This window comes from Ambystoma mexicanum, chromosome 1p, assembly GCF_040938575.1.
Source record: "Ambystoma mexicanum isolate Mex_15411 chromosome 1p, UKY_AmexF1_1, whole genome shotgun sequence".
In the NCBI taxonomy this organism is placed as follows: domain Eukaryota; kingdom Metazoa; phylum Chordata; class Amphibia; order Caudata; family Ambystomatidae; genus Ambystoma; species Ambystoma mexicanum.
Window position 1 is genome coordinate 396236815 of NC_090921.1, and position 22958 is coordinate 396259772.

General features: G+C 50.2%; 1 protein-coding gene across 2 annotated transcripts in view; it reads left to right on the plus strand.

The window, feature by feature from the left end:
• Positions 1-22958, plus strand: part of HOMER3 (homer scaffold protein 3) — a 1163927-nt gene that overhangs the window by 604854 nt on the left and 536115 nt on the right. The gene's annotated exons all lie outside the window — the stretch shown is intronic.

The following is a 22958-nucleotide window of genomic DNA, read 5'->3' on the forward strand; positions in this document are numbered from 1 at the left end:
TCATAAGGACAGGGTTGTCCTTAGAGTTCATCCTTCCTTTCTTCTGAAGGTGGTGTCGGGATTCCATTTAAGCCAGAAGGTTATTCTTCCGGCATTTTATCCTCCTCCTCATCCTGGTAAGGAAGAGGAGAGGCTCCATAGGCTGGATCCTAGGAGAGCTTTAAGCTTCTACATTTCACGCATGTCCCGGGTCAGAGTGAACGATCAACTTTTTATTGGTTACGCTGGAAGGCGTTTGGGACAAGCTGTTGCTAAGCAGACTTTGTCTCGATGGATCATCTTGTGAATTGCCGAATGTTACCGCTTGGCGGGTAAGGACCCTCCGGTAGGCTTAGGGGCCCATTCTACCAGGGGTATGGCTGCCTCTACTGCCCTGCAGAGGGGTGTTCCTATTCGTAACATCTGTGATGCAGCCACCTGGGCTTCGGTCCATACTTTTGTACGTCACTACTCCCTCGATTCTATCCAGGGGCAGGATCTGGCCTTTGGCAAGGCGGTCCTTTACTCTGCAATTTGATTGGGCATTCTAAATTTGTATATTCTAAATTCTTTTCCCACCTCCTTACGTTGGTACTGCTTTGGGAGTCTGTCATAGATCTGGAATACGTCAGAGGACCCAATCCCCTCGAAGAACAAGTTACTCTCTTACCTGGTAACGTTCTTTCGATGGGATGGTCCGACGACATATTCCATATCGCTCCCTCCCTGCCTACCCCGCTACAGAATTTCTTATGCGATTGGAGCTTACGTTTCCGCAAGGATTTCTGTGGTCATACTGGCAGAAGATTGGTGCCACACGTTCTGGGAAAAAACTACAACTGAGGCTACGGGCGTCGTGCGTCCTACTTATAACATCTGGTGACGTCGGCAGTCGGAGGAGGTCATCGAGGAGGGCGTATCGACGTCATTGACACAGACGCCTAAAGATTTTCCGAAGCAGCACAGCTGTGGTGATTACTGTCATAGATATGGAATACGTCGTCAGACCATCCCATCGAAAGAATGTTACCAGGTAACAGAGTAACTTGTTCTTTAAATGGGTGAGGGTCCCAGATTCGCAATTGTTGTCTGTAATAGCCTGGTTCACTCTCCTTCTAAGCTAACTTTTCACTTGCCATATATTCACTTGTCATGCACTTATTAAGAACTGGGGTATCTGCCACATTGCTTCTTTGTATTCCTTTTAGTGTATTAGTCCACAATACTTTTTGACCCTCATTCGGTCCTTTCTGTATTTCACCTGGCTTCATGTCAATCCCCACCTTTGTTTTCGGTTGACGTCTTCTGTGCGGTAGGATTTTGTCTTGAGGCTCCGGTAGCGATTGTGGTATCCCGCATTTCTTCTTGCGGTCTGCTTTTGCCTCAGCGTTGCTGTGGACACAGTAAGACGCCCCCACCTCTAGTCAGAAAGTGAGCTTCAGAGTAGCTGGCTCCCTGGTTATGTTCATTCTCTCTTTCACCGACAAGCAGCGTCCTGTATGCATGTCAGTCTCGTATCTCTGTGCTTTGCTTCCCAGGTCACCGCTACCCTGAGGGATTCCCCTCTTGCTATCAGCTGTGCTAGATTTAAACTCCCACGTTAGTAAAGGGCGTTGTTCTGAACCAATCAGATTTGTTAAAGGACTAGACTGCTCACTTCTGTTTACCCAAGTGATCTTCATCCTTGCAGTTCTCTTCCTCGCCTCAGTACATGGTTTGAGATGTAACAAGTCAATTTCAATAATGGTCAACTCTTCACTCTGCATTGCCTGTTCTTGCCTGACCATAGTATGGCGATATGTCAGTTACAATGCCCGGGTGTGAGTTCTCCCAGAGCAGGCTGTACATGTGAAAGTGTTTGTGAAGGGTAAGGGGGTGGGTTAAGATCCTAAATATCTTACCGGGTAGGATGGGGTAAAGGTGTTAGAGGGAAGGGGATACCGCATCTCGTCATTAGGTGTCCCACTCCCAGAAGAACCCTCACCCAGGTGATCCCCCTCACTGCTCCACCACCAGGGTCTGGTTCCAAAGATGATGGCCATGCCCTGGCCACCTGAGAAAGAGGGAGAGATCCCCAGGGACTAGCGGCTGAGGCACCTTCTGGTTTCTCACAGTACTCCCACAGTGAGCTGGCTTAGAGTAGTAAGACGATGCTAGGCCACAGTGCAGAGGCTAAGTTTACAGCGAGTCAATCTTGCACCCCACTGCTGCATTTGCATTCTGTGCCCTATTTGATTTTCAAGTCTGTGTGTGTGTGTGTGAATTTGGGCATTCTATGCCCAGTTTGATTTTCGAATTTGTGTGTGTGTGTTTTTTAACATCTTGCAGCCCACTGCTGCATTGCATTTTGTGTCTACTGCTAAGCCACCTGGTGAGCTTGGGCTAGGTCTGTGCAGTGCAACCACTCCTCTTTCCTCTGCCACCTTGATGGCACTCACCATCTCCCCAGTCTTATCTAACTGCTACAATATCACCTACCCCCCTCTTGAAAAGATTAAAAAGACATCCTGACTGCCAACCTTGGCCTACCCATTGCAGATACCTATGTCACCACAACTTCCAGACAGGTCTTTGTACCATCCCCAGATCTATGGACTCCTCATCTCTACTCTCTCTCCTGTCACATCCTCTCCCATTAATGGTGGCACCAAGTGGGAAGTCCTCTTGGCGGGTTTCACATCACTGCGGTGTATCATTAATGTTTACCACACTGGCACTGTCTTGGTTCATGGTCCTCAACCCAACCTCCTCCTCTTTGACCGGCGCCTGCCGGCCCTCACCAACTTCTTCCCACATATGCTTTTCCCGTTCCCACTATCGACATTTGCTTTTCCCGTTCCCACTATCGCTGTCCCTCCCCATCTGACTGGTGTACTACGCCCCTGTAGCCCTCCCCATAAAAACTTCAAAGTGAGAGACCTCCTTCATCTAGCCACACTTAACGCTCGTTCAGCAAACAAATACTCCACTGACATCTGCCTCCTTTTTGAAGACTTGGACCTCGACTTCCTCGCTGTTACTGAGACGTGGTTCAATGCCAGCTCAGTCACTGCCTTTGACTCCTTTCTCCCCGATGGCTACAAAATAATTTCCAATCCCTGCCCAAACCATGCTGGCATTGAGGTTTCCTTGATTTACCCTGAGTGGGTCCCTTCCTCCCTGATACCCACCCAGTCATACTCGTCCTTTGAGAGCCTGGTCTGCAAGTAGGTCATCTCTCCCTCCTCCTCTCTGATAATTGCCTCGAACTACAAGCCTCCTACCTCTAGCACCTGTTCCTCTCTGAATGGGCTGACTTCTGCTCCTCTCTCCTCTCAACCACCTCTAAGCTCCTCCTCATGGGCGATATCAACATCCATCTGGACTCTATCACGGCATCCACTCTCTTCCAACCCACTTGGCTGGACACAATCTGGATGCCCTCATGCACTCTGAAATCTCTTTTCCCACCACTGGTCACCCCACTCTCCTGGCCAGACCATTCTCCCCTCTCCTCTTACCTGGGTCCCTCGGCCTTCTGACCGCACCTCCTCAAGCCCTGCCAACCTTGTTCATGAACATCCGTCTGATGAAATGAGTGTCAGCTACTGCCTTTGCAACTACCTTCATACCCCCTGCTCCCCCACCCCAGACTCTACCTCTGACTCCGCTCTCAACAACCTCAATCTGGCCATTACGAACCCTCTGGACATTCTTTCCCCGGTCATGAGGATCCGCCTGAAACCTACCACTATGCATCATACCTGATATGACTCCGAACTTGCAGCCCTGAAACGCAAGTGTAGAGTTGCGGAACGGAAGTGGCAAACCTCAGGCTCACCCTCTGACCAACAGGCTTGTCGCCTGATCCAAAGGCAATACAGACTCTCCATCCGTGCCAAGAAAAGGGCCCACATCCAGGCACGAGTATCTGGTGCATCCAACAACACGACTGAACTCTTTAAAATCTGCAAGTAATCTTCCACAGTCTCCTTCCATCTTCTGCCCCAGATCCTCTGCAACGCACTGGCCACACACTTCACCACTAAAACTCTGGACATACTGAGCACCGTTGCTACCCTCTCCCCAACCCCTTCCTCACTCACCACCTATGGCCTCCCATCCTCCCCCTTTCCTGCTCTCTTCCTTCTGTCCTATCACACCTGATGAGGCCACCAGAGTTGTCCGCTCTATAAAGGTCTCCTCCAAACAGGTCTCCACATGCTCCTCCAGAACCATCAAGGACAACATTGGCTCTCTTGACCCTGCACGTTTTGCTACTGGATCTTTCCCCTCCTCCATCAAGCACTCCCTTGTGTGCCTCCTCCTGAAGAAACCTTCAGCAGACCCCACTTGTCCAGTGTAAGGAAGGCATGGTATCAAACAGTGAAGACCGACACAAGTGATCACAGTTCAAGGATGTTTATCGAACATGAATGGGGTGGTAAAACACCTATCTAACCCTATAACTAAGATGGGAGTAGTCTCGACCATCAAATAATAAATCATAGTCCTAGGGGAGTCTGTCAAGACAAAATGGCCTGTACTAAAAAAAACTTACCAATCCTTACTCTAATAACAAATGGGTGTGGGAAAATAGTGTATGAAATAATATGTCAGAATGACAGAGTACTGAAGCTCCCTTCCCCACGTTTACAGCGCGGGACAAGGTATCATTCTCTGGTCCAGCTTCTTATACAATGAGCAGTTCAATACGTGGATCGAGCCCAGCTGGCCTTCCATGTTAAGTCTTTTCTTGGACTTCAAAACAATGTTCCATCAAACCATTTCGCAAAGATCCTCCTCTCTCGTGCTCAGATCTTGTACTACACCGTTCTCGTAGGTCCCGATCTGCCCAGCTCAGACCTCTCAAAAAAATAAAGTTTGAATACAAAGCAAGGGGCTCCCTTCACCAAGCTTACCACGCTTCGGGTCGCCCTCTGTTGGTGCGGACCCCTTTTTATTTAAATTCAACAAAATAAGCTAGGGAGAACTCTTTCCCAAGATGATCTCCCCTCGGGTCTCCCTCTGCTGGGCTTGGACCCCGTTTTGGATGTCTAAGACTTTTGACTGTGCGTTGGATTTTTACAAAGACATTTGCAGGACCACTTCGACTTTCTGACACAGTTCATCTTTCACTTTGCCCCTCATTTGGGAGTTTAATCTCTTTTCTTCACTTCACAGTTCAATTAGTTACCTTTCATTTGCGCCCATCTGGTATACGCGTCAACTTCACACTCTGTTACCCAGATGCTTTCTGATACTCTGAGTCCTTTTCAACAACTTGCATAGGCTTCTCTCTCTCAGACGCAAACCTCATTCATTTAACACTTTGTTTCACTTTCTCCATATCAGGTGGATTCTGGGCAACTCGACGACTGTATTTATCTTTGGTTGTCCGTCTTCCTCAATTCTGCTGTTCACCCGGGAGGGAAAAGCAGGCACCTGTGCGGTACTTCCAAGGAAGGACTTCCTCCATTCTATGGGTCTTGCCTCTTGAAAACCTTGTGACCTCTTGGAAATGTAATTTCCTTTTCTTGGCTCTCTCTGACTCTCATTAGGTTTTGCTCAGTCTCTGGGTGAATTAATTTCCTCAGCCCGGTTTGCATCATCCCAGTCAAGCTGTCTTCTCTTGTGCCCAATCCTGCTGGCTTAGTGCTTGGGAGTTTGGTAGGGATCCTCTGCCGGACTCAGCCTTGCAACCTCCCTCCTGTCTTTCCAAGAGCAACTGACTTCTCTTCCCTGGCAGACTCCTTTTAAACACCTGTGAAAGGTTAATGTGTTGCAGGTGTGTGATTAGGCCTGCCTGATCTTGCCTGTCCTCGTTAACAGACCAGTCTGTTGCCCAGATCGAAGAGTCAGTCTTCTGTGTCTTACTGTGTGTTCCGTCAGTACTCCTCATCCTCTCAGTCCCTCTTACTCATCTCAGAGTTTGTGTAAAAAGAAAGGGGCGTGGGGTTGGGAAGTCATTGGGCCTCATTCTGACTGTGCTGGTCCGGTAACAACGGTGCACCACTGTTACCGGACCGGCACAGAACGACTCTGTGGGCGAGTGCCATCCCACCCAAAAGGTTCAGACCTGGTGGGTGGAATGGCACCCGCCCGCAGAGTTACACGGAAGCACCGACACCGTTAACATTTCCGGTGCTTCCGTGTTCCCCACTCCCATAGAGTTCTACAGGACTCTATGGGAATTGGGATTCATATTTTACTGGCGCCTGACTTCCCGGACCGCCGGAGCTGTAATGCTCAGTGTGTCTGCCGGACTTGTAATGAGGCCCATTGTATCTTACAATATAGGATGGGACAGAAGTATTGGCAAGGGGAGAATACTGTGTCTCACCATTGAGTGTCCCCACCCCACTCCCCGAGGACCCCTCACTCAGGTGATGCTCCCGTACTGGTTCCCCCCAGGGACTGGTTCCAAAGGCGATGGCCGTGCCCTGGCCACCTGGGTGACAAGTCCCAGAGGACTAGCTAGTAAGACTCGGCTAGCTAGTCTTCTCACACCAGCCAACTTCCGCCCTATTTCTATCACCCCCCTTCCTTGGGAAACTCCTGGAGAAGCTGGCCTTCCCCCAACTTACCTCACACACTGAACTTGTTGGTGGTTTCTACGCCCATCAATCTGGATTCCGAGCATCCAGAGGCACGGAAACTGCTCTTCTGAACACCAGTGAAGAACTGCTCGCATCTCTGGACTCTAACTCTCCAGCTGTCCCCATTCTACTCGATCTCTCCTCTGCCTTTGACGCGGTTAACCCTGGGTATCTCTGGGCAGGCACTGGACTGGCTGACCTTCCTAACTAACTGTCCATCCCAAGTTACACTGGACACCTTCTCACCTACCTCTGTCTCCACCTGTGGTGTCCCCCAGGGCTCCATCCTCTCCCCCTGGCTCTTTAACAATTACCTTCCTCCACTGGCATGCCTCATTTCCTCCTTCTGCCCCAACTTCAAGTACTACGCAGATGACACACAACTCTTTTTCAAACTTCCTGCTCACCCGCTTGCTTCTTCCATCATCCCCGGAGACTCCCTATCTGCCTTCCAGTCCTGGTGCATTTCCAACGATCTCTGCTCCAATGCCAGCAAGACTGAGATCCTTCCTATTGGTACCCCTGCTTCCTCTTTCTTCCCCGCACTCTGGCTATCCTCTATGGGCTCTCCTCCTCCCCCTCTTCCTCCACCTTCATCTAAAGCCAGAAACCTTGGAGTCATCTTCGACTCCTCTTCCCTTACGCCCTCACATTCAGGACATTGCCAGGAAGTCCAACTTTTAACTCTTACTTCTCAAAGGAATTCTCCCTTTTCTCACTTCCCCCCAGAAGCTCAATGTTACCAGAGCTGTGGTTCTCTCTAGGTTAGACTACTGCAATAGTCTTCTCTTGAACCTACCATCTTCATCTCTATGAGCCCTCCAGCTAATCCAGAATACGGCAGCAAGACTTATCCTTGGCATCAAGCCCAGGGACTGCAGCTCTCCTGCCCTTAAAACTCTTTGCTGAAAGGATCAAGTTCAAATCCCTCTGCATCATCCATAAGGCTGTCTGGGGCCGCGGACCACAAATCTGCAACCTGCTCTTACTAAATACTCTCCCTCTAGACCTCTACGTTCCTCCGGCAACAACTCTGTGTGTCAAGCGTTTCACCAAACAATGGGCTGGAAGCCAATCTTTCTTCAGCTGGCTCCCTCTTATGGAACAGCCTCCCCCTTCCTCTTTGTCTTTAGCTGGACCGTCGCAAATTCCCAAAGCTCATCCTCCCCAAGACTTCCTTTTTCACCTCCTCCTTCCCTTCTTCCCTCTTCTGCTATTCTCAGTTGCTGTGATTGATTACCAGGGCCCTTATGTTTCCTCTGGGCCCTGGCCTCCCACACCCAATCACCTCAGTCTCTGTCCACAAGCAGCACTTGCATTAGCACCTACCTTCAACCACTTGTTGAAGTGACTAATGGCAATAATCCAGTGGTCACACTTCTCTGGGACCCACAGACAAAGGGATGACTTTCTGGAAGTAATGAAGTACCATTTTTTACCATTCCCCTTGCAAAGTGGCCAGAGCTGCTGTTTGTAGGGCCAATTTGGCACCAACTGGTAACCCTTAATGTCGCACTTAGGTGTTGCTTAGCATTACATAGCTAAAGCAGCGCCTTGATTGGATGAAGAAGTGAGGCAGAAAGTCTGGTCTCGATGGTGTAGAGATTGCTGTGGTGGGTGTTCGATTACAAGTAAGCCTGGGTAATTCTCCTGAGAACCCAGTTTGACACCGGGTTGGGCGCAACCGCTGAATTTTGAGGCATCCGCACAAGGTTTTGGGTGAGATTGTGGTGTTCATGTGGGATTTGGGAAATTGCACAAGGATTCAACCAAGTTCCCATGTGGAAAGCAAGTTTGGACGCTTATATAAGGAACTTGCAACTTACTGTTTCCTTTGTGGGTGGAGTATGGCTGCAGGAAGCTGATTTAGGGCTGATCCATACAGCCGGAGGAGCAGGAGAGGTTTTGGAGTGTGATTGAGCAGCAATGTGTTCTCTTGCCTGGGAAGGAGGCTTGTGTGAAACCTTTTTTTTCTATAAAACCCCTTTGTCCCCTTAGTTTGGAAGCTACTTTGTTTTAGGATCCAATATTTTCTGATTTTGGTAGGGAAACCTTTTGTTCTGCTATTCTCTCTTTCGATTTAGGGGAAATGGCAGGGTGGGAGACCGAAGATGCTGTGCTAACATTGAATTCACTGATAAGGGGGCATAAGTCTGCAGATGGGAGGAACATTTGTATAGCATACTAGCTGGGGTACCCAGTGTTGCCCGTGTCCTGAACGAGTGGTGTCAAGTGGGCCCTGGTGGATGTTGCTCTTGTCCTCTGGTCAGCAAGTCGTGCTGCGGTTTGTTGTGTTTCAGAAGCTCTTGATATTGATTTTCGCTTTGCATCAGATGGAGCTTTTCCAAGTGATTTTCGTTTTTTGTGTGGCATGTTTCAGTCACTTAATGGCTTCAGCACATTTGAGAAAATGTCCAAGAAAGATTGATTGTGCTCTCTTCTCATAAATTAACTTAAGTAAACTGTAGTCTTGCCATTTCCCATATTTGGAGTGGCGTGATAAAAAAAGAATGTGGGGTGGGGGGAGGGAGAAGGTGTGAAAATGTTACATGGTTTACAGCAGAAATGGCTACTGCTGCAATTGTTGGGAATGTATGAATCATGGGAGGAAACAACAGGCAGCAATTAATAGCACATCGATCACCCCCGCCCCACATTTGGCAGTCGGCTTTGAGAACATCTTATACACCCACGAGCAGAACATGACATTAGCACCCTACAGGGCTCAATGGGAATGGGGAAGAATGGGAAGAATGGGGAAGAATTTTTTCTGGCGCCCAGAAAAAGGGCAATTACCAGGTCCGGCAAGGTCATAACGACCCGGTAATTGCCCTTTTCTGGGAGCCGTAAAAAAATGAATACCGGCGGCAGCCTCGTAATGAGGCGCAATGTTTGTACAGCACACTCTAAGAATGTTCCTCTTCCCTCAAAGTGAGATAATATATTTTAAAATAAATGCCCATGCTTCTGTTAGCTATTGCCCTCAACCAAGTCATGGGTGAGTGTGCATTCAATAAAGCATCCCAGCTCAGAATCCTACACCGTCCAGGCAGGTAGTGTGTTGCATCACTCACCAACCCCTGCCACTAATCACTCCCTGTGTGATCAACAGACACTGCAAACCTTTTTTCCACAGAAGGCCCCAAAGGCTATTTCCATTCCCTCAAAGTGTGCTCCTAAATGTTAACAGAAAAGCTGAAGTGAACGCTCAAGTGTTGGCTCGATACAGTTCTGCTGTTCTGCAGCTTCGAGGCAGAAGAGGGTGTATATCTTTTTTTTTTCAACAAGACTTTTAATTGGCATTTTGCAAAAAAGTGGATTGCTGTGTACATTCTTTGAGTCATAGTGCAGTAAGATTAGAACAATCAAAATAAAAAACATGACCTCCGATGAGGTAACCGATATCGGGGGGGGAATGTTCGGGGGGTCAAGGGAGGGAGGGCAGCTTCAGTTTAAGGTTGGGGAACATCAGGAGCTGTCCTTGGGGATCTCAGTGGGTCAGGCAACTCCAGTTCAGACCCCAGTGAGGGACTACTGTTATGGGCGGTGCGTTGCTTTGGCCAACAGTGAACTTGTAGAGGGCCGCCCCCAGGCCTTTGCCGGCTGGGGCACAGATGGTTTTAATCCACTTTTGCCATCCAGCGGAGGGATGGTGGCTGCCTGGCCACCATGGGGGAACTGTTGCGCGTAGTCTAAGAAAGGGGCCCAGATGCTGTGAAACTTATTCCTGTTCCCAAATCGGACAGCAGTGATCTTTTCAGCTGCTGCTATGTCCCAGCACTTTGCTCACTACATGGGGGTCGACGGGCCCTCAGTATGTTTCAACAGTTTTGCTAATGAGATTTTTGCAGCTGTAAGCAGGTGTTTGCAGAGGTCTGCCAGTCGGTCGGACATCGGGAATCAACCTCATTCAGTGTCGCCCAGCAGAACTATGCCCGGGTCCCAAGGTATCGATAAACCGGTGATTAGTTTAATCTGTTCCAGCAACTCTTTCCAGAAGCAAGACTATTTCGGGCATGACCACAGAAGATGGAACAGTGTCCCCGTGTCCGCGCAGCCTCTCCAGCATTGCGGTGAGATAGCAGGGTTACCCTTGTGTAGGATCTGCGGTGTCAAGTACCATCTATAGCAGACCTTGATTGCGCCCTCCTTGTTCGTGACACATTTGGAACTCTTGTGGGCTCTCGTCCAGATGCGGTTCCAGAATACCTCGTCCAGTTCTCTGCCTATGCCTCGCTCCCATCGCGCCATGTAGGGTTCTTTCGAGTCGGAGGCCTCCCTGTCCAGCAGTCTGTACAAGGTTGAGATTTTCCCTTTGGGTGGGGTCACCGTCAGTGTGAGCGCCAGTGCTGTGAGGTCTGCTTCCATGTGTTCTCATCGGTTCGTGGGACAGCCAGTGTCTAAGCTGGGCGTAACGAAACCTTTCACTTTCCGGCACCTGAAACTTGTCCTTGCAACCCTCGAACGTGTGTAAGGTGCCTTCTGTGAAGAAGTCCGCAATGCGCCTCAGCCTGCCTACCTTCCACCTGTTGAAGTTGTTCGGCTCCAGCCCTGGGGTGAAGTCGGGGGTTCTCCCAGACTGGGGACAGTGGGCCCACCGTGTACCCGCAGCTCCATTTCCGGGCTGCCCTCTTCCAGCACTCCTCCGTGTTCCTGGTCGCCGTGAGGAGGCTGGTGTTCGTAGGGTTTCTGGGTCAAGCGATGTGCGGGAGGTAGTCCAGTGGGTAACCGCTCCAGTCTTCCTCCAGCTTCAGCCAGCAGGTTTTGTTGGTGTCTGCTTTCCATGTAAATTCTGCTGCAAGCTGAGCTGCCAGGCATTATCTGTCCACCTCCGGGCCTCCCAGGCCCCCAAATCCAGGGCTACTGAGCATGACCGTCCTCGTGATGCGTGGCTTCCCACTCCCCCAGATGAATTTCAAGATGTGTTTTTGCAGTTTCTGCTTAGCTTTCTTGGGGTCGACACTGGGAGGGCCTGGCAATGGAACAGCAGTCTGGGCACCAGTTTAATCTTGACTGCTGTGATCTTTCCCATCCAGGATATCTCCTTCTTTTGCCAGCGGGACAGATCCGCCTGCAATTCTTTGAACAGGGCCGGGAAGTTCGCCTTGTAGGTCTGCTCTATGTTTTTGGAAAGCCAAATGCCCAGGTAATCGAGGTGGGTTCAGGCCCATGGGATGGGGAAGCTGGCTGCCAGGGAGTCCACCGAGGCACTAGGGATGTTGACGTCCAGAGCTGTCGACTTTTGAGAGGTTGATGGTGAAGCCTGATGCTGTTTTGAAGCTGTCCAGTTCCTCCCACAGGGCTTTGAGCGAGGTTTCCGGATGAGTCCACGTCAGCAGCACATCATAAGGCGGCTTTGTAGGTTTCATCCTTGACCACAAGGCCGTGGATCTGCGGGTTCCGGCGAATTCTGGAATCAAATGGTTCCATGGATAGCGCAAAGGTAAGAGGGGACAGGGGGCAGCACTGCCACATGCCCCTAGTTATCGTGATGTTGGGAGAGTTGCTGCCGTTTATCCTGAGCGTTGTGGTGGGGTTTTGGTAATTTGCCAGAGTCCACTTTAGAAATTTTGGCCCGACCCCGAAGTGCTTCAGTGTTTCTTCCATGTAGCCCCAGTCGAGCATATCGAAGGCTTTGTGCGCGTCGAGTGACAGGATCGCCATGCCTTCTCCTGTTCTACTTGCTGCTTTGATGACGTTTAGAGTGCATCTCGGGCTGTCTAGGGTGCTACGGCCTGGGATAAATCCTGTTTGGTCCGGGTGGATCAAGTCCGGCAGGATACATGCAAGCCTGTGTGCCAGGAGCTTTGAGAAGATTTTCGCATCCACGTTCCTCAGCGCAATGGGTCTGTATGACAAGCAAAGTTCTGGGTGTATCCCCGGTTTCAGTAACAGGATCCCGCAGAACTAGGAGGTTGTTCCTTGAGTGCAGTTTTTTGAGTTTGTGTACTAACAGCCGGTTGGCTTTGTTGCTGTTGAGATAATAGTACTGTTTCGTGTACATCAAGTCTCGGGCCGTACGGTCTGCCAGGTGCATCTTGAGGGCAGCTTTTGCTCTTCTGAGGTCTCTCCACCCTTTCACCGACTGTCGCCTTTAATAGATTACTTCTTTTCTACTACCTCTGCCTCTAATTCAGAGTCGGAGTTGGTGTCTATGTGTGTGTGCCGCTGTGCACTCCATGGCTATGCCCCGGATCACTCTCTTCATAGCATCCCACACCATGGCCTCGGAGGACTCCCTCGTTGTGTTTTCCGCAAAATAGTTTGTGAGGGCCTGATGCCACGTCTGAGAGTTCCCGGCTTGATGCCACGTCTGAGAGGATGTAGTCCTGCAACTTCCATGACATCTGCGGGGGTGCTGGCAGGCCCACCGTTGTAAACGGGCTATTACTGGGGCGTGGTCGGAGATCCAGGCCTTGTGCAAAGTCCGATTTGGTGGGCGGTAGAGTTTTGTCGATGCTGGGATCCGGAGTGAGGTTGAAGTCACCTCGGTTCAAGAGCTTTCCTTCGGCGAATGAGGTTATTGTCGGGATGATCTTGCGCAGAAAGGGCTCCTGGGCCTCGTTCGGACAATATATTTCTGCGGTAGTGATTGGGAGTTCTATCAGGAGACCTTTAAGCAGTAGGTACCTGCCCCCAGGGTCCCACTTAACTGTGACCTTCGTTAAGGGTGCTTCTCGGCTGAGCAGGATAGCAACTCCACCTTTTTTCTGACCCGAGGAGGCACAGTACCTCTTGGGGTAGCATCGGAAGTTGAATTGTTTCTCATGGGGTGGCAGCAGGTGGGTTTCTTCTAGACACACCACGTCCGCGGAGAGCTAGGTCAGACGGAGCTCCACTGACCTTTGTTTTCTGGGCGAGTTTAGGCCTTGGACATTCCATGTGATCATTATAAGTCCCTTAGAATCCTATGTCATCTTGGTAGGCTCAGTTTGTCGCTTCCAGAGGTTGCCCTGCACAGCCTGGCGCCGTAGAGCCACAATATGCGTTGGTTGGTTTGTTCCCTGGGAAATGTTTTAATTCCTCTCTTCCCGGTACCCCCACCCCCCCACCCCTGAAAAAACAAAACCAGGTTGCCAGCGCCAGCCTTCAACCAACGGGGCATCCGGCGAGGCCAACGTGGTCCTCCCCTGTAGAGGCTGTTCAGCCTGTGTTGATATCTGGTGATGCTTGATATTCTGATGTTTGGAGTCAGTTGTGCTCTGGCTCCAAGCCATGGGAGTTTGAATCATGTCTTCGGTTGAGGGACCCTGTTAGTGCTTGTGAGGTCGGTTGAACTGGAGTGTAGATCAGGCTTTGCCTTTCCGTTTGTTTTTAGCCGGTGGGCTGCTAATCCTCCGCCTTCTCTTCATTTTCATCCAGGAGTGGCTGGGCTCCTGTGAGGGGGGTTGCCTGGGGGTGCGTCCCTCTCTGGGTCTGTCCCGTCTGCTTCCGGGTTCAGTAGGTTCTCTGCTTCTTTTAGGGTGTGGATGAACCGGGCTTTGTCTTCCCAGGTGAAAGACAGAGCAGTGGGGTGCCCCCAGCGGGAAGGTATCTTTCTCTCCATGAGCCATTCTGTGACCAGCTTCAAGGCTTTCCTTTTCAGTAGCGTACTGGCTGAAAGGTCTTGGTATAGAGAGATGGAGGTGTCCCTGAAGAGTATTCAGGAGGGAACTCCTAGCTTTGCGCATTATTTCTTCTTTTACTTGATAAAAGTCCATTCTCGCTAGGACGTCCGGCGGGGTGGTCGTGCTTGAACTTGCTCTTGTTCTGTGGACCCTGTCAAGTTCGAGCAGGGGTGTTGTCGGGGAGCGTCAGGATAAAGCAGAAGAGGTTATTGACATAATACTCCAATTCCGCATCCGGGACGGCCACTGGGATTCCCCGGAGGCGGATGTTGTTGCACCGTGGCCTGTTTTCAGCATCCTCTTGTTTGAGCTCCAGGGCGTTGCATCAGGCTTAGAGTGCTGTGATCCTATGTCCGCCGTCTCGATTTCGTGGCTCTGTTTGCACAGCGTGTCCTCCACCTCTGCTGTTCGCTCCTTGATTTCCCCCACCCGCTTGTCCAGGGTTGCGATCTTGCTTTTCACCTCCTCTGTGCCCTTCTGATATTCCTTCGTGAGTGCTGCAAGCAGGTCCTGCAGGTCTGATTTCGTGACTGCCTGTGCCGGGTGTCTGGGGTCCATCGCTGTGTGAGGCTCTATGGACGTGGTTTCTGCACCTTCCCCCTTTCTTGTTTTGTCTGTTGCTTGGGTCAGCAGCAGCGCAGAGATGTCCGTCTGCTTTGTCTTCAGGTGTCTGGTCATTGTGAGCGGTTTGCGTATGACCTGGCCGAGCTAGGCTGGGGATGCCCTGTGAGACAATTGGTCCACCCCTGAGATGGGTGCGGCGGCAGACCTAAGTGTTCCCGACATTGGGTGGGTGGGACGATGTTGCCAATGCTCGGTTCCACAGGCTTTGCTCTTGGAATGGATCCCTTTCTTTCCAACTTCTTGGGAAGGGCTTTTCAAGGTGGTGGCCGAGGTCCCACTTTCGGGAGAGTCCTGCCCCCTACCCTCTGAAGTGGTTAGTGCATGAGGGTCTTCACCTCCGTCGGGCCTGTGGTGGTCTCTTGGGGGGGGGATATGGATGGGAGTAGGTCTGTTGGTTTTCCTCCCTTTACCAGGAGTGTTCTGCCACCCCTGTGGAGTCTAGGGCCTCCAGTGTGACGCTTGCTTGGGGCACTTCAGCAGGAGAGAGGGCCCTTCCACGGTTGTCCTGGGCCAGGCTCTAGAAATGCAGATACTGTGGGTCGTGGGCGGCGTCCCAGAGTGCTTCCCAGGCCCCCTCAGCTGCAGCGAGTCTTGGGGGGAGCAGGAGCGCCACTGCGCAGGGCCTCCCAGCCAGGGTGATTCCCATGGGTGCTGGGGCCGTACCAAGGGAGTGCCCTGAGGGGTGGTGGGTGCGGCAGGTGCCGCCTTACCTCCTGCCTGGCCCCCGGGAAGAGCAGCCACTGGATTTTAGGTGGGGGTTGCTGGATGAGCCGGGGAACCCTTGTAACCTCAGAGGGGCTGCTCTGGCTAGCTCTGCTGTCGGCGAGCTCCCCGAAGGGTCTTCACTGGTGGGCCACTGGGCAACGATGTGTGGGGTCGGTGGGGACCTGCTGCAAGTGTTTTGTGCGCTGCTAGAGGCTCGCTGCGGCCCTCGGCTTCTTTTGTAAGTGTGCCCAGCCCCGGGGTGCTGCGTGGCAGTGGAGCCTCCTCGGTCGGCTGTCAGCTCCTGTGCTGGCCCAAGGATGGATGACGGTCCTCAGGGTGTGCTGGTACCTCTCCTTGTGCCGCAGTGTGCTCCAAGTCGCCTGGGTAAGCGCGGGGGATGGGTGCTGCTGCATGGTGATCCTGCAGCCTGCCACTCCGGGTGGGCAGCCCCGCTCCGTCGGTGGGCCACTGGGCGGCGGTGTGTGGGGTCGCGGGGACCCGTGGTAAGAGTTCTGGGCACCGCTGTGGGTTCCCACCTCAGGGGGCAATTAGTGCCGGGGGCCTCCGATCGCCAGTTTCCATGCTCAGCTTCCACTGTGAGCATGCCCAGCTCCGAGGTGCTGTGGGGCTGAGGAGTCTCTTCAGCCGGCTGACCGTTATTGTTGCTTGGCCAGTGGTGGAAGGCAAGACATGGGACGAAGGTTGCTGCTGCACAGTAGTTTCAGGCGGGTTAACTCGTCTGCTGCTCGTGGTGGGCAGCCCTGCTTCTTGAGTTGTTCCCAGCCCCTTATGTGTGTTACGATCCCTGGGTTGGGATCTCAGTGTGCTGGTTCTCCCTTGGTGGAGTTGGGAGGGCTCTATCCCGCTCCGCCACCCTGGATGGGTTCTTTGGAGCTTTCCGGGAGTCTTAGTGCGTGGCTGCGGCCGCCGATTTCAATTCCAGCCATTGGTTTTTCAAGCGGAAATCCTCCAGGTTCCCGCTCAGACAGGTGCCTCAAAGTTGCTCAACTTTCTCCCTGCACCAGGGTCCATTCGCCTCTGGGTGTTCAGGAGGCAATATCATCGGTGCATTTTCAGTGGATGCGTGGCCTCTGCCGGAAGCTCTTGCCGAGCCGACTGCCATGGCTCCAAGCCACGCCCCCCGAGGGTGTAGCTTATGTGAGTTCATACTATCCCGCTTTTATACTTTTCTTCATATCCTTATTGAGTCACAACTCTACTCACATTTAACACTGACCAACACGAAGCAGCACACCTATGGCCTATGCAGCCTAGTGCAACGTAAAAGCAAACGCCTCCACAGTCAATTACTCAGGCAGTGAGATTCCTTGGCCCCCACCTGATAAAGGACAAAAGGGATCACCTGGGCTCTGAGGATCATACTCAACCTAAGATAAGAAATGTCCTGGAACCCATGGCTTCGGAGACTGGGGGTAGATCGGCCTGCGCCCAAAGAAACTGTCAGTAGTAGTGAACCACAGAACTCGGTGATAAACGTTTCACACAGTTCTTTTACCTTAGACAATAATGGCTCATGTCTGAATCACTGCCTACACTTTAACTGGGCCTTGAAAAAGGAAACTACAACAATATAATTGGCTCCAATCTCTCTGCCACCCCTGACTTAACAAATCTGCTTTCCTCCGCAGAGTTTTCCTCAAGTGACAGTGACACAGAAGACATCTCACACGTTGACTCTGTTCACCAGGGAAGATCCACTCCTGTCAAGGACTGCTCATTGGACAAATTCGTACACTGGAAGCCAAACTCGACTCCTCATTCCTACTATGCTCAACCATAGCTCAGGAACAAAGGGGTTTGAGGTCCATTTTGGGAAAAGTGGTGGACGTGATGCTCATTGGCAGTGCCACTTGTAATGAAAGACACAATGTGGGTACTGCTGTGCCCCGGGGGGCGACTAGTAACAAGATTTTAGATAAGACGTCTATGTCTAATCCAGACTTGTATATTTCTGACGCTGCCTGCTGTGGTACAGAGGCCTCTAATTGCTTGCGTCCTCCTTCACAATCTGTGGCGGTTAACTCTAATCCTTCAACTCCATTTGAGCCTGACGATTAGTGGATTGGCACTGTCAGAGTGGCGACTGAGTCTGAGGAGCAGGCATTGAAGGCCCTGTGTACCGAACAGTCCATGTTAAACACTCCATCACCTGCGTTCATTAGAAGAAACTTAGCGCTTTATAAACACATTGCTTAGGACTCGCGACACCAAGAAATTTTGTTTTTTATTACACACTTCTAGATCTGCTAAATCTGATGTGGTATTACAGAGACTATTTGGCCCACCAACATTGCAAAGACATTGGGTAAATTCCGATTTTCAAACTTGTTCGGAGGGTCTCACTAAAATTGGCACATTGGTATGGTGTCACGTAAAGGAGGTCAACATCACCTCAATAATATTGCAATCTAAAACATCCTGGGCCATTGGGCCCGATGGTCTATGTAACACGGTACTTAAGGGAGATCCCCACCGCTGTGCTGAAGTGTTAAGAATGTTGTTCTTGCACATGTGCGAGACTGGTCGCCTCCCTCCCACATAGCAGGAATCCATTTTGATTCCGGTCTTCAAGAAAGGCCGATGCACTGATCCAAACAATTATAGACTATTGGCCATGTTAGACAGCAGCTCTAAGATCTTTTCAGGTTTATTATTGTAGCTGCTGTCTTCCTGGTCTGATTCTCACTCTCTTAAACATCACACAGAGTGGCTTTAGGAGGGGCCACTGTACCACCCACTGTATTTGGGTGCTCCTTACTCTTATCTTTGATACCCTTCAAAATCCTGCATCCACTCCTTACCTGTGTTTCGTGGACAATAGTTCCACCTTTGATTCTGTTGATAGAACAAGATGGTGGAATAAGCTGGAGGAATGAGGTTTGGATTCCTCTCTCTTCTATTTTATTAAGTTGTTGCACAGCGATACAGTAGTAAGGGTCAGAATCCCTTCGTACTAACGTTGGCTTGGAGCAAAGGGACGTGCTCACGCCCCTGCTGTGTAACCTCTACATAGCAGATTTTGCTTCTGTTTTAAAATCTGTACACATCCTCCCAGTATGGTGATGAGGAGATGCACTACATCACACACAGATGATACCGTTATTTTTGACCGTAAAAAATGGACCTGCAATGTTCGCTTGATGCTTTGAAAGAATATGCTGATCGAACGGCCTTCGCGTAAATACAAGTAAGTAAAGATAATGTCCATTGGAAGCGGGGCTTACCGGGGGACGAGGTTTACATGGCATCTGGGTGGTTCCAGATTGGAACAAGTTGAGGTTTCTAAATATTTAGGCATGCTCATAACTCCTAATCTCACCTATATTTGTCATGCTAATGCGGTTGCCAGCATGGCTTGGACAAAATGGTTGTCATTAAAAAATGTTATTGACAGACAAGGTGGAAGGTCTATCGAAGCTAAACTTAACGCATATAGAGTAATGGTTGTTCCAGGTATTCTCTATGCTCTTGAGACGTTGCAAGAAGGGTCGGTGCGTTGGATAAAGAAAGTTTAGGCAAAAATCTTGAGATCTTTCCTGGACCTACCTGGTGCCATCCCTGTAGAGGCTATTTGATTGGAACTTGGTCTACCTTCCATATATATATATATATATATATATATATATATATATATATATATATGGTTGGTGGCAGTATGTAAATTCTGGACCTCCATCCGCTTTAGTAGTCCAGAGAAAAGTAGACTATTGAGTTTTTCAAATGGATTATGTCCTCCCATGTATTCCTAATTCAGCTGCTTCGGAAAAAAGAATTAAGCAGAGGGCACTGTGCGTCGATGCAGTTGACTTGATGTCCCTCGAGGTCCTCTGACTTGAAGATGATGTCATTGAAGGAATATATAGCATGTGCAGTGCGCGTTGGCTTCAGTTCTGTTTTTCCGAGTAAACTTACAATTTGAGAACTACGGCGGCCTTCAATAATTTCCTTCATGAAAGATACGAAAATGTCTTCATCTTCGACACCGTCTACCCCAAAGATTTGGTTTAAGTAGTGTCAGGACTGCAGTTCCAAGATGTCAATAACCAATCCGCATCGAGTATGCTTGTGGTGTCTCAGTGTGGACTACACCTGCTTGAAATGTCAATCGATGCCTGGAAAAGCTCTGAAGGAGTGTAAGGGGAAATTGGCGGTAGGTAGAAACCCCAAAAAATCCACATCGGCTACCCTGTTGAAGAAATCTTCTTTTGACGATGCGAGAGGCGACGCTCCTCGAAGAAAGAAGGCGAAAAGGTCCAGGTCGAGGAGTGGGTCCTACCACTCGTAGTCGAAGAAGAGGCACCATAAGTCGCCCACTTGGACGCCCTCGTCTGACTCCTCTCCTGAAAGAGCTATATCCTGCCCCACTAAGGCCTCCACTCCTACCGAATGGGAAGCATTCAGGTTAGAAATGCTGAAAATGTTTCAAAAACAACCCCCTTTGACAAGCCCTTCTTGTGTTCCTACCGCGCCTTCTAAAGCCAGTTAAGGAAAGGGCCCAAGCCAAATCCCACACGCCCAGGATGAAGGCCAGATCCACACTGCATTGAGAAATCATTGAAGGATCTTTCGGGCCTCAAAAAGTAAAAAAATAAGATGAGGTCGTTGACGCCCTGAACGCTAGCTGTGCCCTTAATGCCAGCTACGCCATCAACGCCAGCCGGCCCATCGACACCAATGGCGCCATCCATGCCATCAAAACCTTCAGTACCATCGAAGTTGAAAACGTCTTCATCGAGCGTTGAGCGTCAAGTTCAACATTTTTTAAACCTTCGCCCTTACCAGAGAAAACTTTGACTCCTTTCCCTAGAAAGGATTACTTTAAATCACTAACCTCTATTTGAGGACAATGAGCCATCAGATAGTGATGCGCAATTTGGGTTACAATATGGTACACCAACTGTCCCTGATAGCTTTATATCAGAGGAATCCAGAGTAAAGGACCTTTATGAAAATGTACAAAAAGCTAATGGAGTGGACACTTCACCAGAATTAGAATTTTCTAGGCCCGAGTCTGATAAACATGCAGATGCATTATGCAGGCAGTTGATGTCTAAGGTTGTAGATTACCTGGATGGTGCAGACCTGACCTCTCCTTCGAGCAGGATGATCTAACAGGCATCCTTGAAAAAGGTTTGCAAAATTATCCGATTTTACCATTGCACATTGCTCTTCAAGAAAGGGTGACGGCCAATTGGGAGATGACGGAGTCAAGTCCGGCAGTAAACAAGAACTTGACAAGAAAATACTGCCCATCTTGTAGTGACCCCAACTAACACCCCGCCCCAGAAAGTCTGGTGGTGCAGGAGGCAACCGCATTCTCAAAACAAGCAGTTTACCCAACCATCCCACCTGTTGGGGATCACAAAAAGATAGATGCATGGGCAAGTAAAGTATTTTCTGCAGGGAGCATGGCTCTAAAGTCAGCTGTCTCCACATGTGCCTTAGCAAAGCTTTCATTCACTCTATAGTACTGCATGTCTATGGCGGCTGAGTATGTTCCCGAAGGAGAGGGAAGAGACGGTTTGTTGTCCATTGATAGGGATGGCAAGGAAGCAATGCGCAAGTCTCTTCAATCGGGTCTGGATCTGCTGACAGCTTCAGCAGAACCATGGTGGCAAGCTCCATAAATTGCAGATTTGCGTGGTTAAGGAAATATGAATTTTTCCCAGACGTGCAGTCTAGACTCCTTAACATGCCTTTTGACGGGTCTCATCTTTTTGGCAGCAAGGCTGACGAAAGCCTTGAGAAGCTGCAGACCTCGAAGGCGGCAGCCAAATCTTTGTGTGCCGCTATTAGGCAGCCTCACCCTTTTTGCCCCAGTGGCCCTACTTGGAGGGATAGATTATTTTGCTACCACTCCTCAGTTGGAAGAGCGAGAGGAATGGCTGGTCTTAGAGGCTAAAGAAGATTCCCTCGTGGTGGATGAGGGAGAGATACAGAGCCCACCCGAGCAGAGGCATCTTTACCAACAGCCACTGTCACCTGCCTCAAAACCTCTCTGAAGTCTTGAGTCACGAAACCCCAGTGGGAGGCACACTGTCTCAGCATCTGGAACAATGGCGAGACATTACTTTGGATGCTTGGGCATTAGAAACCATAGCCCAAGGTTACTGGCTTCCCTTCATTCAGAGACCTCCGAACCATCCACCGGGGAGTCATTCTTTGAGGGTTCCAGATCCGCTCCTTGTGCAGGTAATTTTGACCCTGATAGAGAAACGTGCTATAGAGCCGGTACATGTAGCGGAGAGGAGCAAAGGATGGTGGTACTCATATTTCCTAATCGCCAAGAAGGACGGAGGACTGAGACTTATCTTGGACTTGAGATGCTTGAACAAGTTCCTCAGGAAAGACACGTTCAAGATGGTCACACTTTTTCAGATCCTTCAGGCCCTTCAACTCCAGGATTGGATGGTGTCATTGGACCTTCAGCATGCTTATTTTCATGTGCCAATCCATTTCAAGCACAGGAAGTACCTGAGGTTCGTCGTTGGTGATTCTCTGTATCAGTTTCGAGTTCTGCAATTCAGGCTGAACGCTGGCCGAGGTTTTTCACCAAACTGATGGCGGTGGTGGCAGCGAGTTTCAGGATAGGGTGAATTCACATCTACCCCTACCTGGACGATTGGCTGATCAGTTCTCCAAGTTTCAGAGAGCCCAGCGTCTTCCAGCCTTTGACTTTTTGAGGTTGTTTGGCCTCATTGCATCCTGCATTTTTCTGGTGCCAGAGGCTCGCCTGAGAATGAGATCCCTTCAATGGGCTCTTGGGACACAATGGTTTCCATTCCCGGGCAACATATCAGACCTAGTTCAGGTTCCAAGCAGGGTCGTGCAGTATCTTCTGTGGTGCGATTTCAAGGACAATATTCTGAAGGGAGAACCTTTTTGGCAACCATGGCCAGAGATAACAGTAGTGACGGACCCCTCACTCGGCAGTCTTTTGTATCGGAGTCCAAACTACACATCAATCTTTTGGAGCCGAGGGCCTTTCTGCCATCTGTGCGGGGAAAGAATGTCCTGATTATGACGGACAACACAGTGCCCATGCACTACCTCAACAAGAGAGGAGGTGTATGGTCATTACCACTGTGTAGAGAGGCAATGCAGCTCTGGTACTGGGCAATTCAAGAAGGAATCTCCCTATCAGCAGTTCACTTAGTCAGAATGGAGAACACGGCGGCGGACGCTCTGAGCAAGCAGAGCAGTCTACCACGAGTGGGAAGTAGCTGAGGAAGTTCTTAAAGAGAGCTTCCCCCTTTGGGGAACCCCTCAAGTGGATCTGTTTGCGACCAGTGTCAACCGGAAGTCCGAACTGTGCTGCACCACGGAATTTCCTCCAAGAGGAGCTATAGGAGACGTGTTTGTGGTAGACTGGGAGTTTTCACTCCTGTACGCGTTTCCTCCAGGCACGGTCATTCCTCCTAAGATCAGGAGGTTGAGAAAGTTC